This window comes from Pseudophryne corroboree, chromosome 9 (genome assembly GCF_028390025.1).
Source record: "Pseudophryne corroboree isolate aPseCor3 chromosome 9, aPseCor3.hap2, whole genome shotgun sequence".
In the NCBI taxonomy this organism is placed as follows: Eukaryota; Metazoa; Chordata; class Amphibia; order Anura; family Myobatrachidae; genus Pseudophryne; species Pseudophryne corroboree.
This window is the reverse complement of record NC_086452.1, coordinates 146,814,452-146,836,004: the sequence shown is the minus strand read 5'-3', so window position 1 is coordinate 146,836,004 and position 21,553 is coordinate 146,814,452.

The following is a 21,553-nucleotide window of genomic DNA, read 5'->3' as shown; positions in this document are numbered from 1 at the left end:
GGGAAGGGAAGCTTGCACATGAAATGTCCTATTTGTGTCTGCTTTGTTTGGCAATATAAATAGTCAAATCTACATTGGTGCTATCCAGGCAATAACTCATACATTACTTACCTACACTCCCAGAATTCATGTGAGTACCCCAAATCTACAGTAAGTGAAATGGGCAGTCTGGCCAGCTTGATGACATGATTTATGCTGAATTGCATTATTAGGGTTCAGCACCTTGCATTGCATAGTGGGAGACGGGCCATGATGATGCAATTGTGATGACATTTCAACCCCCATTCCTGTTCAGATCCCTACATGGCATGTTTATGTAATTTATTTTGTTAAATATTTCATTTTACCGGTCAACTGCAAGTGTAAGCAGCCCTTAGTGTCCATGCATGCTGGCACTTTTAAGTTCTACATATGCCATCATGCCATGGTAGGCTATTTGGAAGTGTAGGCTACCTGTAAAAAGCAATATTATTTATCATTTATACTAGTGATGTGCGGCTGGCCCTTTTCACGTTTTGTGTTTTGGTTTTGGTTCTGGATCCCCGCTCATGTTTTGGAACTGGATTGGATTTGCCAAAATCACCCTTTCGGGTTTTGGTTTTGGGTTTGGATCTGGATGATTTTTGAAAAATAAAACATAAAAACAGCTAAAATCACAGAATGTGGGGGTAATTTTGATCCTAAAGGTATTAATAACCTCAATAACATTCATTTCCCCTCATTTCGAGTCTATTCTGAAAACCTCACACCTCACAATATTATTTTTAGGCCAAAAGGTTGCACCGAAGTGGCTGTGTGACTAAGCTAAGCAACACAAGTGTGCGGCAAAAACACCTGGCCCATCTAGGAGTGGCACTGCAGTGTCAGACAGGATGGCAGATTTAAAAAATAGGCCCCAAACAGCACATGGTGCAAAGAAGAAAAAGAGGTGCACCGAGGTTGCTGTATGACTAAGCTAAGCGACACAAACACCTGGCCAATCTAGGAGTGGCACTGCAGTGTCAGAAAGGATGGTAGATTTAAAAAATATGCCCCAAACAGCACATGATGCAAAGAAGAAAAAGAGGTGCAATGAGGTAGCTGGATGGCTAAGCTAAGCGACACAAGTGTGCGGCGCAAACACCTGGCCCATCTAGGAGTGACACTGCAGGGGCAGACAGGATGACACTATTAAAAAACTAGGCCCCAAAGAAAAAGAAAAAAAGAGGTGCACCAAGGTTGCTGTATGAATAAGCTAAGTGACACAAGTGCGCGGCACAAACACCTGACCCATCTAGGAGTGGCACTGCAGTGGCAGACAGGATGGTACTTAAAAAAACTAGTCCCCAAACAGCACATGATGCAAAGAAAATAAGAGGTGCACCAAGGTCGCTGGATGGGTAAGCTAAGTAACAGAGGTGTGTGGCACAAATACCTGGCCCATCTAGGAGTGGCACTGCAGTGGCAGACAGGATGGCAGATTTAAAAAATAGGCCACATGATGCAAAGATTAAAAAGAGGTGCACCAAGGTTGCTGCATGACTAAGGTAAGCGACACAAGTGTGCGGCACAAACAACACGGGACGTGACGGAATTTGCCCAGATGTAATACACGCACAATATTGGTGGCACAGGAGAGCGTACCCCTAAACCACACACACACACGGCAAAGCCTGTAAAATTAATTTGGATAATAATAACTCTTTTATTGGGAGCTATTATAAGAATATGCAGCACAGGTGAGCGTACCCCTACAGCACACAGGGCAAACCCTGTAAAAATGATTTGGATAATAATATAAGTAATGTATATAACCCTTTTATTTGGAGTAAATAATATAAAGCACAGGAAACCACCACTGGACTTATGGCAGCACAAGACACCTCCACTGGACTGATGCAGCACAAGACAGCACCACTGGACTGGACTTATATGGCAGTACCCCTGGAGTTGTACAGCAGTGTCAGACAGGATGGAACTTTAAAAAACTAGTCCCCAAACAGCACATGATGCAAAGAAGAAAAAGAGGTGCAAGATGGAATTGTCCTTATATGTTGTATAAACAGGACATGCACACTTTAACAAACCAATCATTTCAGCGACAGGGTCATAACATAGTAACATAGTAACATAGTAATTGAGGTTGAAAAGAGGCAAAATGCCCATCGTGTTCAACCTGTATACTGTATCAAGTTGAGTTGATTTTACTGTACCTGCTGAAGAATGTTTTATGACTAGTTAATAACTATAAGTCATGTTACACCCGGATTAACAACGTCAATATTTTAAATGTTGGAACCTTGGATATCCTTTTCAATCAGAAATTCAACTAATCCTTTTTTAAATGCATTTACAGAGTCCACCATTACCACTTTCCCTGGCAAGGAATTCCAAATTCTTATTGCCCTAACAGTAAAGAACACTTTCCTCCGTTGCGTACGGAATTTTTTTTCCTCCAGCCTCAACGGGTGCCCACGTGTCCTAAACAGAGTTCTTTTAATAAAAAATTCCTCTGATAACTCCTTGTAGTGTCCCTTTATATATTTGAAGACATTAATAATGTCTCCTCTTAGATGCCTTTTGTCCAGTGTATACATATTCAACCTACTAAGCCTTTCCTCGTAATCCAGTCCCTCTAGCCCTTTAATCAATTTAGTAGCTCGCCTTTGAACCCTTTCAAGTTCATCTATATCTTTTTTATACAGTGGTGCCCAAAACTGAACACAATATTCCAGGTGCGGACGTACCAATGATTTGTACAGCGATAGGATTAAATCCTCGTCCCTTGTCTCAATTCACAGCTTTATGCACGCTAGCACCTTACTTGCCTTCTTTACTGCGCTTTGACATTGTATGCGGTTATTAAGCTTATTATCAATGAGTCCCCCAAATCTTTTTTCCAAAACTGTTACCCCTAGACTTTCCCCATTTAATATGTAGGATGCATGTTTGTTTTTAGTCCTGAAATGCATAACCTTGCATTTTTCTATATGTAACCTCATTCTCCACTTAGACGCCCAGATTTCAAGTTTAGATAAGTCATTCTGCAGAGACTCTATATCTATTTCTGAATTAGTTACCCTACACAGTTTAGTATCATCTGCAAAGATTGAAACTGTGCTCTCCAGGCCTATTTCTGGGTCATTAATAAATATGTTGAACAGTAAGGGCCCGAGTATGGACCCCTGTGGTATTCCGCTGACTACTGGTGTCCAGCTTGAAGACTTCCCATTGACCACTACTCGCTGTACCCTGTTGTCCAGCCAGTTACTTATCCATGTACAAACAGTTTCTCCTAGGCCAAGCTCCTTTAATTTGATGATTAGTCTCCTGTGAGGCACTGTATCAAAGTATTTTGCAAAATCTAAGTAGACCACATCCATCGCTTTTCCTTGGTCAAGATTGTCACTCACTTCCTCGTAGAAGTTAACTAAGTTAGATTGACATGATCTGTCCCTCATAAACCCATGCTGGTTTTTGCTAATAATCTTAGTAGTCTGCAGATACTCCTGTATGCTATCCATTAGAATTCCTTCCAATATTTTCCCCACTATAGATGTCAAACTAACCGGTCTGTAGTTACCCGGATGATTTTGGTTCCCTTTTTAAATAATGGCAATACCTCTGCTATATGCCAACCTTCGGTACCATGCCAGGTCTTGTTAGCTATGACCTAAGATCCATAGGAACCCTCGAATGAAGTCCATCCGGGCCAGGTGATTTATTCATCTTTATTTTGCATAATCTCTCCCTGACTACTTCCTCGCTTAAACAAGTATCTAACCATGACTCCTTACTGTCACTATCGCTATGCACTACTCCCACCATCAGTTCTTCTCTGGTGAACACTGATGAAAAAAGTTTATTCAGTATTTCCGCTTTTGATTCGTCATCATTTATCAATACTCAAAATGTATCTTTTAATGGACCTATGTTCTCCTTTTTTAATATTTTACGGTTTATGTATTTATAAAAAATTTTAGGATTGGTTTTACTCTCTATAGCAATTTGCTTTTCGTTTTCAATTTTAGCTGCTCTTATTGCTTTTTTGCATCGTTATGGGTCTGCCACATGACTGGGGCTAAAATGACTGGTTTGTTTGAGCCACCACCAAAAAGAAGCAATCAATCTCTCCTTGCACAAACTGGCTCTACAGAGGCAAGATGTCGACATCATCCTCAGATTCCTCATCCCTTTCAGTGTGTACATCCTCCTCGTCACAGCGTATTAATCCACCATCACAGGTCCCTGTGTACTTTCTGGAGGCAATTGCTGGTCAAGGTCTTCCTGGAGGAATTTATAATTCATTTTGATGAACATCATCTTCTCCACATTTTGTGGAAGTAACCTCCTATGCCGATCGCTGACAAGCTTACCGGCTGAAATAAACACTCTTTTGGAGTACACACTGGAGGGGGGGGGGGCAACTTAGGTTAAATAAAGCCAGACTGTGCAAGGGCATCCAAATTGCCTCTTTTTCCTGCCAGTATACATACAGACTGTCTTACATGCCTACTTGGATGCTGTCACTCATATAATCCTCCACCAATCTTTCAATGGTGACAGAATCATATGCAGTGACAGTAGACATGTCAGTAATCATTGGCAGGTCCTTCAGTTCGGATCAGATGTCAGCACTCGCACCTGACTGCCCTGCATCACCGCCAGTGGGTGGGCTAGGAAATCTTATCCTTTTCCTCACAGCCCCAGTTGCAGGAGAAAGTGAAGGAGGAGCTGTTGACGGGTCACGTTCCACTTCAGATGACAATTTTCTCACCAGCAGGTCTTTGAACCTCTGCAGACTTGTGTCTGCCAAAAGAGAGATACAACGTAGGCTTTAAACCTAGGATCGAGCAGGGTGGCCAAAATGTAGTGCTCTGATTTCAACAGATTGACCATTCTTGAATCATGACAAAGCGAATGAAAGGCTCCATCCACAAGTCCCACATACTTTGCGGAATCGCTCCATCTTAGCTCCTCCTTTTATTTCTCCAGCTGCTTCTGCAAAAGCCTGATGAGGGGAATGACCTGACTCAAGCTTCCAGTGTCTAAACTGACTTCACGTGTGGCAAGTTCGAAGGGTTGAAGAACCTTGCACAAGACGGAAATCATTCTCCACTGCACTTTAGTCAGGTGCATTCCCCCTCCTTTGCCTATATCATAGGTGGATGTATAGGCTTGAATGGCCTTTTGCTGCTCCTCCATCCTCTGAAGCATATAGAGGGTTGAATTCCACCTCGTTACCACCTCTTGCTTCAGGTGATGGCAGTGAAGGTTCAGGAGTGTTTGCTGGTGCTCCACTCTTTGGCAAGCAGTGGCTGAATGTTGAAAGTGGCACGCAATTTTTCGGGCCACTGACAGCATCTCCTGCACACCCGTCATTTTACAAAAAATTCTGCACCACCAAATTAATTGTATGTGCAAAACATGGGATGTGCTGGAATTTGCCCAGATGTAATGCACGCAGAATATTGGTGGTGTTGTCCACTATCACAAATCCCCAGGAGAGTCTAAGTGGGGTAAGCCATTGTGCAATGATGTCCCTCAGTTTCCGTAAGAGGTTGTCAGTGGTGTTCTTCTTTTGGAAACTGGTGATACACAGTGTAGCCTGCCTAGGAATGAGTTGGCATTTGCGAGATGCTGCTACTGGTGCCGCTGCTGTTGTTGCTGTGGGATGCAATACATCTACCCAGTGGGCTGTCACAGTCATATAGTCCTTAGTCTGCTCTGTTCCACTTGTCCACATGTCCATGGTTAAGTGGACAGTGGGTACAACTGCATTTTTTAGAACACTGAGGACACTTTTTCTGACTTCTCTGTGCATTCTCGGTATCGCCTGCCTAGTGAAGTAGACTCTAGATGGGATTTGGTACCGGGGACATACTACCTTGATCAATTATCTAAGTCCCACTGAACTAATGATGGATACCGGTCAACACCAACATAGCTGTTAAGGCCTCAATTATCCACTTTGCAACAGGATGACTGCTGTCATATTTAATCTTCCTCGCAAAGGACTGTTGGACAGTCAATTACTTACTTGAAGTAGTACAAGTGGTCATCCGACTTCCCCTGTGGGATGACAATCGACTCCCAGCAACAACAACAACAACAGCAGAGTCAGCAGCAGCAGTAGGCGTACCAATCAAGGATCCTCCGGAGGAATCCCGGTTAGGAGAGTACTCCTCAGTCTTGTCATTGACATGGCCTGCAGGACTACAGACATTCCTGACTGAGGAGGAAGTTGACATTGAGGAACTTGGTTGTGTGGCTTGCAGGAGCTTGGGTACAAGAGCAATAAGGGATTTAGGTGTCAGTCGACTGCTTAATCTCTTACCCAAAGTTTCTGAACTTGACAATGACTTATGATGAATGTGCAGCAGGTGACGTATAAGGGAGGATGTTCCTGGTGGTTAATGTCCTTACCCCCTACTTATTACGGATTGACAAAGGCAACACACAGATTGGCACCTGTTGTCCGTATTTGTGGAGAAATAATTTCACACTGAAGAGGTGGCTTTTTTGGTATATTGCCTAGGTATGACAATAGGCTTATTCATCCCACGGACAACAACTGTCTCCCCCGGTGCCTGATTTAAACAAGCCACATCACCATCAGAATCCTCATCATCAACTTCCTCCTCAGCGCCAGCAACACCCATGTCCTCATCCTAGTGTACTTCAACAGTGACATCTTCAATTTGAATATCAGAAACTGGAACATGGGTGCTCCTTCCAACACTTGCAGAGGGCAGGGCCGGCTCAGGGTCTTTTTGCACCCCGGGCGGCCATAGGGGGCGTGGCTTCATACAGGGGGCGTGCTCATGCGTGTTGACGTCATCGCGCACCACACAGCAAAGGTCCTCTCCATGAAGGAAAACTAGACGCTACGCGTCTAGTTCCCTTCGTGGAGAAGACCTTTGCTGTGTGGTGCACAATGACATCAACACGCACATCATTAGAGAAAAGGTCCTCTCCGCGTAGCGTCTAGTTTCCCTTCACAGCGGGCAGCACACGAAGGGAAACTAAATGCGTAGCGTCTAGTTTCCCTTCTCAGTGGGCAGCAGGACAGCGGGCAGCGGCAGCGGGGGGCACAGCAGCAGCGGATCTTGCTGTGGTGCGGTGCCCTCCGGAAGGCGGCACCCCGGGCAAAAGTCCTACTTTCCCGTGGCAAGATCCGCTCCTGGCAGAGGGCGTGCAAATGGTGGAAGAAGCCACCTCTTCCCTTCCAGTGTTGGGAAGGTAAGGCATCGCAACCACCAACACACTTGGACTCTCCATGAGGATTTGTGATACCATCTTAGAACGCACAGTTCCTTGCTGTGCTTTTGCCAGCCTAACTGGTTGAGGGCCTTAGCCATTCCTTGCCACTCCGTGTCGTAAATGTCATATTGGAAAGTTTACATTTCTCCTCAGACCATTTAAATTTATTTTTTGGGGTCTTTTACTGAACTTTAACTTTTTGGATTATACATGCCCTCTACTATCACATTGGGCATTGGCCTTGGCAGACAACGTTGATGGCATTTCATCATCTATGTCATGACTAGTGGTAGCAGCTTCAGCACTAGGAGGAAGTGGTTCTTGATCTTTCCCTATTTTACCCTCAAAATTTTTGTTCTCCATTATTTTTCTGGAGTTATAGAACACAATATGCGGCACAGGAGTGCGTACCTCAACCCCACACATGGCAAACCCTGTAAAAAATATTTGGATAAAATATTAATATTCCCTTTATTTAGAGTAAATAATATACAGCACAGGACAGTACTACTGGACTTATACGGCAGTACTACTGGACATATACGGCAGTATCACTGGAGTTATATGGCAGTACCACTGGACTTATACGGCAGTATCACTGGAATTATATGGCAGTACCACTGGATTTATATGTTAGTATCACTGGAATTATATGGCAGTACCACTGAACTTATACAGCAGTACCACTATAATGGATTTTTACGGCAGTATCACTGGACTTACACGGCAGTAACACTGGACATATACAGCAGTATCACTAGAAATATGTCAATATGACTGGACTTATACGGCAGTACAACTGGACTGGATTTATAAGGCAGTAACACTGGACTCGATTTATATGGCAGTACCACTGGATTTATATGGCAGTATCATTGGAATTATATTGCAGTTCCACTGGACTTATATGGCAGTATCACTAGAATTATATGGCAGTACCACTGGACTTATACAGAAGTACCACTGGACTTATATGACAGTAGCACTTGACTGGATTTATAAGGCAGAATCGCTGGATTTATAAGGCAGTACCACTGGACATATATAGCAGTATTACTGGAATTATATGGCAGTACCACTGGACTTATATGGAAGTATCACTGGAATTATATGTCAGTACCACTGGACTTATATGACAGTACCACTGGACTGGACATATACGGCAGTATCAGTGGACTTATACGGCAGTACCAGTGGACTGGATTTATACGACAGTATCACTGGACTTATATGGCAATACCACTGGACATATACAGCAATATCACTGGAATTATATGGTAGTACCACTGCACTGAATTCATACAGCAGTACCATTGGACTTATATGGCAGTAGCACTGTACATATACAGCAGTATCACTGGAATTATATGGCAGTATGACTGGACTTATACGGCAGTACCACTGGACTGGATTTATATGGCAGTACCACTGGACCTATATAGCAGTATCACTGGAAGTATATGGCAGTACCAATAGACTTATACGGCTGTACCACTGGACTAGTTATATCTGGCAGTATCACTGGACCTATACGACAGTACCACTGGAGTTATACGGCAGTATCACTGGACTGGATTTATACAGCAATACCGCTGGACATATACGGCAGTATAACTGGAAATGTATGGCAATACCACTGGACTTATTCAGCAGTACCACTGGACTGGATTTAAACACAGTAACATTGGAATTATATGGCAGTACCACTGGACTTATACAGCAATATCACTGGAATTATAAAGCAGTACCACTGGACTTATATGGCAGTACCACTGGACTGGATTTATATGGCAGCACCACTGGATTTATACGGCAGTAACACTGGACATATATACGGCAGTATCACTGGACTTTATTTATACGGCAGTACAAATAGATTTATAAAGTAGTATCAGGACATATACGGCAGTAACACTGGAATTATACAGCAGTACTACTGGACTTATATGGCAGTACTACTGGACTGGATATATATGGCAGTATTTCTGGACTTATATGACAGTACCACTGGACATATACAGCAATATCACTGGAATTTTACAGCAGTACCACAAAACATATATGGTAGTACCACTGGACTGGATTTATATGGCATAACCACTAGAATTATATGGCAGTACCACTGGATATATATACGGCAGTACCACTTTATTGGACTAATTCGGCAGTATCACTGGACTTATACAGCAGTACCACTGGACATACGTAGCAATATCACTGGAATTATATGTCAGTATGACTGGACTAATACGGCAGTACCACTGGACTGGATTTATATGGCAGTACCACTGGACTGAATTTATACGGCAGTACTACTGGACTTATATGTTATTATTACTGGAATTATCTGGCAGTTCCACTTGACTTATACGGCAGTATCACTGGAAATATATGGCAGTACCACTGGACTAATACGGCAGTGCCACTGGACTTATATGACAGTACCACTGGACTGGATTTATACGGAAGTATCACTGGACTTTTATGGCAGTACCACTGGACATATATGGCAGTATCACTGGAATTATATGGCAATACCACTGGATTTATATGGCAGTATCACTGGATTTATACTGCAGTATCACTGGACTGGATTTATATGGCAGCACTACTGGACTTATACTGCAGTACCACTGGAATTATACGGCAGTGCCACTGGACTTATACGGCAGTACCACTGGACTTATATGGCAGTACCAGTGGACTGGATTTATACGATAGTATCACTGGACTTATATGGCAATACCACTGGACATATACAGCAATATCACTGGAATTATATGGCAGTACCACTGCACTGAATTTATACTGCCGTACAATTGGACTTATACGGCAGTACCGCTGGACATATGCAGCAGTATCACTGGAATTATATGGCAGCATGACTGGACGTATACGGCAGTACCACTGGACTGGATTTATATGGCAGTACTATACATCAATATCACTAGAATTATATGGCAGTACCACTGGAATTATATGGAATTAACACTGGAATTATACAGCTGTACCACTGGACTAGATATATACGGCAGTATCACTGGACCTATACGGCAGTACCACTGGACATATATGGCAGTATCAATGGACTTGATTTATACAGTAGTACCACTGGACTTATATGGCAGTACCACTGGACTTATACGGCAGTATCACTGGACTGGATTTATATAGCAGTACCAATGGATTTATAAAGAAGTGACACAGGACATTTACAGCAGTATCACTGGAATTATATGGTAATATCACTGGACTTAATCAGAAGTACCACTGGAAAGGATTTAAACAGCAGTTCCAATAGACTTATATAGCAGTACCACTGGATTTATACAGCAATATCACTGGAATTATACAGCAGTACAACTGGACCTATATGGCAGTACCACTGGAGTGGATTTATATGGCAGTATCACTGGACTTTTTCATCAGCACCACTGGACATATAAAGCTATATCCCTAAAATTATATGGCAGTACCACTTGACTTATATTGAAGTATCACTGGACTGGATTTATACTACAGTACCACTGTACTTACACAACAGTACCACTTGACTTATATGGCAGTATTACAGGACTGGATTTATATGACAGTACCACTGGATTTATACAGCAGTACCAATTGATTTATACAGCATTTCAACTGGACATATACAGCAGTATTACTGGACTTATACGGCATTAACACTGGACATATATGGCAGTATCTCTGAAATTATATGGCAGTATCAAAGGTATTTTATGGCAGTACCACTTGACTGGATTTATACGGCAGTTCCACTTGACTAATACGGCAGTATCACTGGAATTATACGGCAGTGCCACTAAAGTTATACGGCAGTACCACTGGATTGGTTTTATACAGCAGTATCACTGGACTTATACGGCAGTACCACGGGACTTATACAGCAATATCCCTGGAATTTTATGGCAGTATCACTGGACTGGATTTATACACCAGTACCACAGAACTGGATTTATACGCCAGTAACACTGGTCTTATACGGCAGTATTACTTGAATTATATGGCAGTACCACTGGACTTATAAGGCAGTACTACTGGACTGGATTTATACTACAGTACCACTGGACTTATACGGCTTTACCACTGGACATTTACGGCAGTATCAATGGAATTATCCGGCAGTACCACTGGACTTATGCGGTAGTACCACTGGACTGTATTTATACGGCAGTATCACTGAACTTATACGGTAGAACCACTGTACTTCTACAGCAGTACCACTGGACTGGATTTATTCGGCAGTACCATTGGACTAATATGGCAGTACCACTGGACTTATATGGCAGAATTACTGAAATTATACAGCAGTACCACTGGACTTATATGGCAGAACCACTTGACTGGATTTATATGGCAGTACCACTGGACTTATACAGCAGTGCAACTGGACTTATATGGCAGTATTACTGGACTGTATTTATATGAGAGTACCACTGGATATATACGGCATTACCACTGGACATATACAGCAGAACCACTGGACCTATATGGCAGTACCACTGGAGTGGATTTATATGGCAGTATCACTGGACTTTTTCATCAGAACCACTGGACATATAAAGCTATATCACTAAAATTATATGGCAGTACCACTTGACTTATATTGAAGTGTCACTGGACTGGATTTATACTACAGTACCACTGGATTTATACGGCAGTACCACTGGACTTATACGGCAGTATTACATGACTGGATTTATATGACAGTACCACTGGATTTATACAGCAGTACCAATTGATTTATACAGCATTTCAACTGGACATATACAGCAGTATCACTTGACTTATATGGCAGTACCACTGAACTTATATGGCAGTATCACTGGAATTATGCAGCAGTACCACTGGACTTATATGGCAGTACCACTTGACTGTATTTATATGTCAGTACCACTGGACTTATACGGCAGTACCACTGGACATATACAGTAATATTGCAGGAATTAAATGGCAGTACCACTGGACTTATACGGCAGTATCACTGGACTTATACGACAGTACCACTGGACTAATATGGCAGTATTACTGGACTGTATTTATAGAAGAGTACCACTGGATTTATACGGCAGTACCACTGGACATATACGGCAGTATCACTGGACTTTTTCGGCAGTACCACTGGACATATACGGCAGTAACACTGAACATATACGGCAGTACCACTGGACTGGATTTATACAGCAGTATAACTGAACATATACGGCAGTACCACTGGTCTGAATTTATACGACAGTACCACTGGACTGGATTTATATGGCAGTATCACTGGACTTATATGGCAGAACCACTGGACATATACAGCAATATCAATGGAATTATACAGCAGTACCACTAAACATATACATCAATACCACTGGACTGGATTTATATGGCAGTACCACTGGCTATATACGGCAGTACCACTGGACTGGACTTATTCAGCAGTATCACTGGACTTATACTGCACTACACTGGATATACATAGCATTATCACTGGAATTATATGGCAGTATGACTGGACTAATATGGCAGTACCACTGGATTGGATTTATACAGCAGTACCACTGGACTGAATTTATTCATCAGTACTACGGGACTTATATGTTATTATCACTGGAATTATCTGACAGTTCCACTGGATTTATATGGCAGTATCACTGGAAATATATGGCAGTACCACTGGACTAATTCAGCAGTACCACTGGACTGGATTTAAACAGCAGTACCACTGGACTTATATGGCAGTACTAGGGAAGCCAATCCCGGGCCATTTTTTCAATCCCAGGTATCAGGATTGAAAAATGGCCAATCCCGGGATTCCCGGGATACCCGGGATTGGCTTTTTCCTAGGTGGCCAACCCCTCGCCCCACCCCGCCCCGCACATATAACTCACCATATACTGGGGGCGGGCGGGAGGAGAACATCTTCTGAACGCTGCTGGCGGCTCCTACCAGCAGATGACAGCGCAGCGTGACCTCTCACGCTGTGCTGGGGACCTGGAAGCAGGAAGCCGGGCAGCGTTTGAGCATCCTGTGGACGCTCAACGCTGATCCCTCAATCCCCGGGATTGGAGCTTCCAATCCCGGGATTGAATCCCGGCCATTTTTGGGCCTAAATCCCGGGATCCCGCCAATCCCGATCCCGGGATTGGCCACCATATATATATATATATATATATTTACAAAAAGAGTACATCTTTTGCTGACATGCTGTTGACTGTCTCTATGTGAGATACACCTGTGAGTTGCAATAAATTTTTCATCATCAAGGAAGTGGTGAGTGCCTGTACTCTTTTTGGATATGTTTTGAACTTCTTGAGAGCCCTTTACGGAGCACCGCCCATGTTGTGAACTGCAGCAGTGAGTGTGGACTTACCGGATATATATATATATATATATATATATAAAACGCACAGACATACAGCACTCACGGCTCAGTCAAAAAAGAAGACAAACGTTGAAAACTCTGTGAGCGTTTGTCTTCTTTTTTGACTCAGCCGTGAGTGCCACATGTCTGTATTTTGGAATATTTTTTTTCCAAGTATAGTATGCCCTCGCATGTTGGCCACGCCCACAATTCAGTAAAGGGGGGGGGGGCACAACATACCTTGCTCCAGGCACCATGACACCTTGCTACACCTCTGCTTATACGGCAATATCAATGGAATTATTCGTCAGTACCACTGGACTTACACGGTAGTACCACTGGACTGATACGGCAGTACCAATGAACTGGATTTATTCGGCAGTACCATTGGACTTATATGGCAGTACCACTGGAAGTTTCTTCACTTCCCCTGTCACCCGGAGCCATAGCAGTGCAGGCTAATATGGACGAGATGGCAGTATCACTGGAATTATACAGCAGTACAACCGGACTTATATGGCAGTACAACTGGACTGGATTTATATGGCAGTACCACTGGACTTATACAACAGTACCACTGGACATATACAGCAATTTTGTTGAAATTATATGGCAGTACCAATAGACTTATATGGCAGTACCACTGGACATATACAGCAGTATCACTGGAATTATACAGCAGTACAACCGGACTAATATGGCAGTACAACTGGACTGGATTTATATGGCAGTACCACTGGACTTATACGACAGTACCACTGGACATATACAGCAATTTTGTTGAAATTATATGGCAGTACCAATAGACTTATATGGCAGTACCACTGGACATATACAGCAGTATCACTGGACTGAATTTATACGGCAGAACCAATGGATTTATACAACAGTACCACTGGACATATACGGCAGTATCACTGGACTGGATTTATACGGCAGTATCACTGAACATATACGGCAGTAACACTGGTCTGAATTTATACGGCAGTACCAGTGTACTGGATTTATACAGTAGTACTACTTAACTTATATGGCAGTATCACTGGAATTACAAGGCAGTTCCACTGGACTTATACGGCAATATCACTGGATTTTATATGGCAGTACCACTGGACTTATACTGCAGAACCACTGGACATATACAGCAATATTGCTGAAATTATATGGCAGTACCAATGGACTTATACGGCAGTACCACTGGACGTATACAGCAGTATCACTGGACTGAATTTATACGCAGAACCAATGGATTTATACAGCAGTACCACTGGACATATACGGCAGTATCACTGGACTTATTCGGTAGTACCACTGGACATATATGGCAGTACCACTGGACATTGACGGCAGTATTACTGGACTGGATTTATACAGCAGTATCACTGGACTTTTACGGCATTACCACTGAACTGGATTTATACGGCAGTACCACTGGACTGGATTTATATGATTTATATTGCAGTATCACTGGATTTATACGGCAGTATAACTGGAATTATACGTCAGTACCACTGGAGTTATATGACAGTACCACTGGACTGGATTTATCCGTCAGTATCACTGGAATTACATGGCAGTACCACTGGACTTATACGGCAGTACCACTGGATTTATATGAAAGTACCACTGGACTGGATTTATACAGAAGTATCACTGGATTTAAATGACAGTACTACTGGACATATATTGTAGAATCACTGGACTGGATTTATATGGCAGTATCACTGGACTTATATGGCAGTACTACTGAATTTATACGGCAGTACCACTGGATTTACAGATGGGTCCACGGTTATCTTGGATAGTTTGCTGCGCCTAGCTCAACATGGTATATTAACATAAATCCTTCATCTATTGTTCTCAGCTGCAATACAATACAGAGAACAATACAGCAGGGGATTAAGTCATTACAGTAGGGATTAAGGCCGACTGCCCAGTCTCAATTAATCCTATATAGAAGATAAACATGACCCATCTGCTTATGCCAGTATTACTGGACTGGTTTTATATGACAGTACCACTATATTTATACGGCAGTACTACTGGACATATACGGCAGTATCACATGACTGGATTTATACAGCAGTACCAATGGATTTATACAGTAGTTACACTGGACATATACGGCAGTATCACTGGATTTATATGGCAGTACCACTGGACATATATGGCAGTATCACTGGAATTATATGGCAGTACCACTGGAGTTATACGGCAGTATCACTGGAATTATATGGCAGTACCACTGGACTTATACGACAGTACCACTGGACTGGATTTATACGGCAGTACCACTGGACTTATACGGCAGTATCACTGGAATTACATGTCAGTATCACTGGAGTTACGTTGCGGCTACCGACGGAAGCACTCGCAGCAGCGACCGCTAAGAAGATTGAAAGGAAGGAGGCGTGGATGGGTGGATCCAGACCACTGGAGAGTGTTTTTGGGGAGTGGTGAGTAAAACGCAGGCGTGTCCCAGACAACGGAGGGCGGAGGAGTGACGTCAAAGCCGAGCCCATCGCTGGATCCATCGCACAGGGTAAGTATGTCCAGGGCTGCTCTACTTCTGCTTGACATTTTTTTAGCTGCACAAGCGATCGCAGCCCTGCTAAGCTAAAATACACTCCTTTATAGGCGTGGACTGTTGATCGCAGCAGCAGCTAAAAGTTGCTGGCTGCGATCATCTCAGAATGACCACCATATACAGCAATATCACTGGAATTATATGGCAGTACCACTGGACTGGATTTATATGGCAGTACCATTGGACTGGATTTATACGGCAGTCCCACTGGATTTATACGGCAGTATCACTGGAAATATATGGCACTACCACTGGACTTAAAAGGCAGTACCACTGGACTCGATTTATACAGCAGTACCACTGGACTTATAAAGCTGTACCACTGGACTTATATGGCAGTATCACTGGAGTTATATGACAGTACTACTGGATTTATATGGAAGTACCACTGGACTGATTTTATATGGCAGTGTCACTGGACTTATACAATAGTACCACTGGAAATATACAGCAATATCACTGGCATTATATGGCAGTACCATTGAACTTATACGGCAGTACCACTGGATTTATACAGCAGTACCACTGGACTTATACGGCAGTACCACTGGACTTATACGGCAGTACCACTGGACTGAATTTATATGGCAGTACCAATGGATTTATACGGCAGTACCACTGGACATATACAGCAGTACCACTGGACTTATACGGCCGTGCCACTGGACATATACAGCAGTACCACTGGACATATACGGCAGTATTACTGGACTTATACAGCAGTACCACTGGAATTATACGGCAGTACCCCAAGACTTATACGGCAGTACCCCTGGGCTTATATGGCAGTACCACTGTACTTATTTAGCTGCACCACTGTACTTAACTTAAATGGCAGTACCCCAAGACATATACAGCAGTACCCCAAGACTTATACAGCTGCACCACTGTACTGGACTTATACGGCAGTACCCCTGGGCTAATACGGCATTACCCCTGAATTTATACAGCTGCACCACTGTACAGGACTTATACGGCAGTACCCCTGGGCTTATACAGCAGTATCTATGAACTTTTACACCTGCACCACTATACTGGACTTATACGGCAGTACCCTAAGACTTATAGAGCAGTGCCCCTGGGCTTATACGGCAGCACAGGTACACTATTACTGTACTGATATAGGACAACACAGCACCACTGCAATGGACTGGACTTATACAGCAGCACTGGACATATGGCAGCAGTGGACACCACCACTGTGACTGGACTGATGCAGCACAAGACACTACCACTGTACTGATGCAGGACAAAACAGCACCACTGCAATGGACTGGACTTATACAGCAGCACTGGACATATGGCAACAGAGGACACCACCACTGTGACTGGCCTGATGCAGCACAAGAAACTACCACTGTACTGATGCAGGACAACACAGCACCACTGCACTGGACTTATACAGCTACACTGGACATATGGCAGAAGAGGACACCACCACAGTGACTGGACTGATGCACTAAGCAGCACAAGACTGCACTGGAATCACCACCCAAGTTTCCCTCCCGCAGACACTGAGGACGGAAACACGTCCTCTCACTACACTCTCCAATTCCAGAGTGAAAAAGGCGGTGACGCGTGGCTCCTTATATGGATTCCAAAACCCATGAGAATCTGACAGAAGGATGATGATGTTCTGCCTCGTTCTGGTTTCCGAGTCTGGTGGGAAAACCCGAGCCGGGCTCGGGTAGTGAAGTCCGGTAGGGTTCGGTTCTCAGGGAACCGAACCCGCTCATCTCTAATTTATACAAAGCTAATGATCTCATATTTAAATGCAGCTCCTACCTACTGAGTGTCTCTGAAACACCCCATAATAAATAAATGTCTAAGATAATCCAGATATTTTTAATAAGCTCCAGAGTGGATTCTCAGAAACAGACCATTAGGTAAGTACTGATCTGTCTTTGGTACAAATAGGTAATTCCACTTGAAAGCCATAGCCATTCATTCTGTGTATCCATTTTATATACTGCAATCAAGAGGTTCCAGACACCATCTATATTAATGGATATCTTGCATAATTGCAACGGTAGCCAATCAGTAAGTGCCAAACTCAACTTTCCCCATCAAGCTTTGTAAGTGTGTGTCCCATCAAAGTGATCTAGAGTAGACAACAGCCTAAACTGAAAGAAACAGCACAGTCATTCAGTGAAGCTATGAGAGATGGCAGTTGGCTCCCTATATTCTTACCGCTGCTGCTAATTGGTGTAGCAGATAGGCTGGTCCTTCTTTTTCCATTGGAAAAAACAACCCCCTATGAATGCTGCCAAATTGTGAAGTATGCCTAGCTTTCTAGAGCTTGTCCATGAAAGTTAATGCCTTCTTTAGATGGCAATAGCCATTGTAGCCTACAGTATGGGCTACATTATGGGCAACATTTTCCAAAGAAACATTTTCTGCAGAGGGATCTTTAGGATTCCTGCCGGATACATCTGCGATAATGTCCTCCTGCCCATGCACAGAGGGACGGGGTCTCAGCAGTCATAATACAGATGCTGGAATCCTGACACTGCTCCGAATGCGGCGCTGGCATCCAGACAAGGATCAAAATCCCAGTGCCAGAATTCCGACCACTGGGAAAATGAATGACTGTTTGCCAGGCTACTGGAGAGGTAACCCGCAGTGGGGGGTGGTGGGGGGAATTGTTAGGTATAGGCCGCGGGCAGGGATGGTTATGTTCAGGAACCCCTGGGGAGCGTCAGGGTTTGGCGGTGGGGTGGGGGTTGGATTAGGTTTAGACATCACTGGTGAGGGTTAGGGTTAGGTTCAGGCTCAGGAAGGGTGGGTTACATAGAAACATAGAAACATAGAATTTGTCGGCAGATAAAAACCACTTGACCCATCTAGTCTGCCCCCTTTTTTTTTGTTTTACATTATTTGTATCTCTAACCTTATTTGATACTTATTTCTTTGTAAGGATATCCTTAAGTCTATCCCATGCATGTTTAAATTGCTCTACTGTCTTAGCCTCTACCACCTCCGATGGGAGGCTTTTTCCACTTGTCCACTACCCTTTCTGTGAAGTAATTTTTCCGCAAATTTCCCCTGAACCTCCCCCCCTCCAGTCTCAGTGCATGTCCTCGTGTCCTATTGCTTCTCTTCATTTGGAGAATGTTTCCCTCCTGGACTTTGTTAAAACCCTTGATATATTTGAAAGTTTCTGTCATATCCCCCCTTTCCCTTCTCTGCTCCAAACTATACATATTGAGATTTCTTAGTCTTTCTGGGTATGTTTTGTGATGTAGGCCATGCACCATTCCATTTTAGTTGCCCTTCTTTGTACAGTTTCTAATGTATTAATATCCTTTTGAAGATATGGCCTCCAGAATTGAACACAGTATTCTAGATGAGGCCGTACCAATGACCTATACAGTGGCATTATTACTTCTTTCTGCTGCTGATTCCTCTCCCAATGCAGCCAAGCATCTGACTTGCCTTCCTCATTGCTTTGTTACATTGCTCACCTGCCTTTAAGTCATCTGAAATAGTTACTCCTAGATCCCTTTCCTCCTCAGTAGTTTCCAGTATAGTGCCATTAATACTATATTTAGCCTTTGGATTTTTGAGACCTAAGTGCATGATTTTGCTTTTTTGGCATTACACTGTAAGTGCCACACTCTTGACCATTCCTCTAGTCTACCTAGATAGGGTAGGGTGGGTTAACATACTTACCCGACCCCTGTCGGGATTCTAACCATCAGGATGTCGTGGTCGGTATTCTGACTGCCGGCATCCTGAGGGCCGGCATATCAGCCCCAACCCGCGCAGACAGATGTCTACTCATGCGCAGTAAGTCTGCCAGGTCCAAATCTAAAAGTAATGTGATCAAATTAGCAAAAACTCTACTTTTTAAACTTTGCAGAGATTAGCTGTCATTGGAGCCTGTGTCCCTAGGGCGGTATTCAGTATGCCAGCTGGTGAGATCCCGGCGCTTAGTATACCGGCACTGGAATCCCGACAACCGGCATTCCGACAGCTATACTCCCCCTTGGGGGTCCACGACTCCCCGGAGGGAGAATAAATAGTAGCGCGCCACCGTGCCTGCAGCGTGGTGAGCGCAGCGAGCTCGCAAGGGGCTCATTTGTGCTTGCCCAGCTGTCGGCATGCCGGCAGTTAGGATCCCGGCACTGTTATGCTGGGCGCCGGGATCCTGGCCGCCGGCATACCATACTACACCCGTGTCCCTGTATGTGCTTTTTGTCAAATTCCATCAATACATAATATCTTATTCCCGTGAAGCAATAAGAAATTATAGTTATCAGGACCAATTCCTGAATATCTCCCACAGGTAGTGTCAGGGTTAGCTAGCTGAACAGAAATACTGTATATTAATGTGCATTTAAATGATTTTCCACATTTTGCAAAAAACAAAAAAAAACATTATTTTTTTAAACCTAAAGACTAAAAGATGATTTTATAAAATGCTTACAGCACATTATTTTCAGTGACAAGTAATCTTTCAGGGAAATAATGCAATTTGAAAAACTCTTTTCTATTGAGAATATGTAATATACTTTTTTTCATTTGAAAAACTTTTTGAATACAACAATACAGTCAGTAATATCTCCAAACAATAAGCATAACACAAAGCCACACTCTGCTCATCTGCGCATTTTTTAACTAACTGACCTTCTCTGTCCAGCTGTGACAAACCTGTGGTTGAGACAACAGTTAATAAATTGGGCCTAATAGGTCTATTTACTAAGCCTTGGATGGAGATAAATCCGATGGAGATAAAGTCCCAGCCAAATGGCTCCTAACTGCCATGTCACAGGCTGGGTATGAAAAAAAACAGTTAGGAGCCGGTTGGCTGGGACTTTGTCTCTCTCAGATTTATCTCCATCAAGGCTTAGTTAATAGACCCCTAAATCAATGGTGGTCACTCCGAGTTGATTGCTAGCTGCTTTCGTTCGCAGCGCACCGATCAGGCAAAAAAATGGCACTTCTGCGCATGCGTATGGTGCGCAATGCGCACGCGCTACGTACTTTCACAACAGCTGATGCAGTGTCACACAAGGTCTAACAACGCTTTTCAGTCATGCTGCTGCCGAAGAGTGATTGACAGGAAGTGGGTGTTTCTGGGAGGTAACTGACCGTTTTCGGGGAGTGTGTGGAAAAACGCAGGTGTGTCAGATACAAACGCAGGCGTGCCTGGGGTGACGCAGGCGTGGCTGGTCGAACACAGGGCGTGTTCATGACGTCAAAACAGGAACTAAATAGTCTGTAATGATCGCAAGCTAAGAGTAGGTCTGGAGCTACTCTGAAGCTGCACAAAATTATTTTGTAGCCGCACTGCGATCCTTTCATTCGCAATTCTGCTAAGCTTAGATATACTCCCAGAGGGCGGTGGCTTA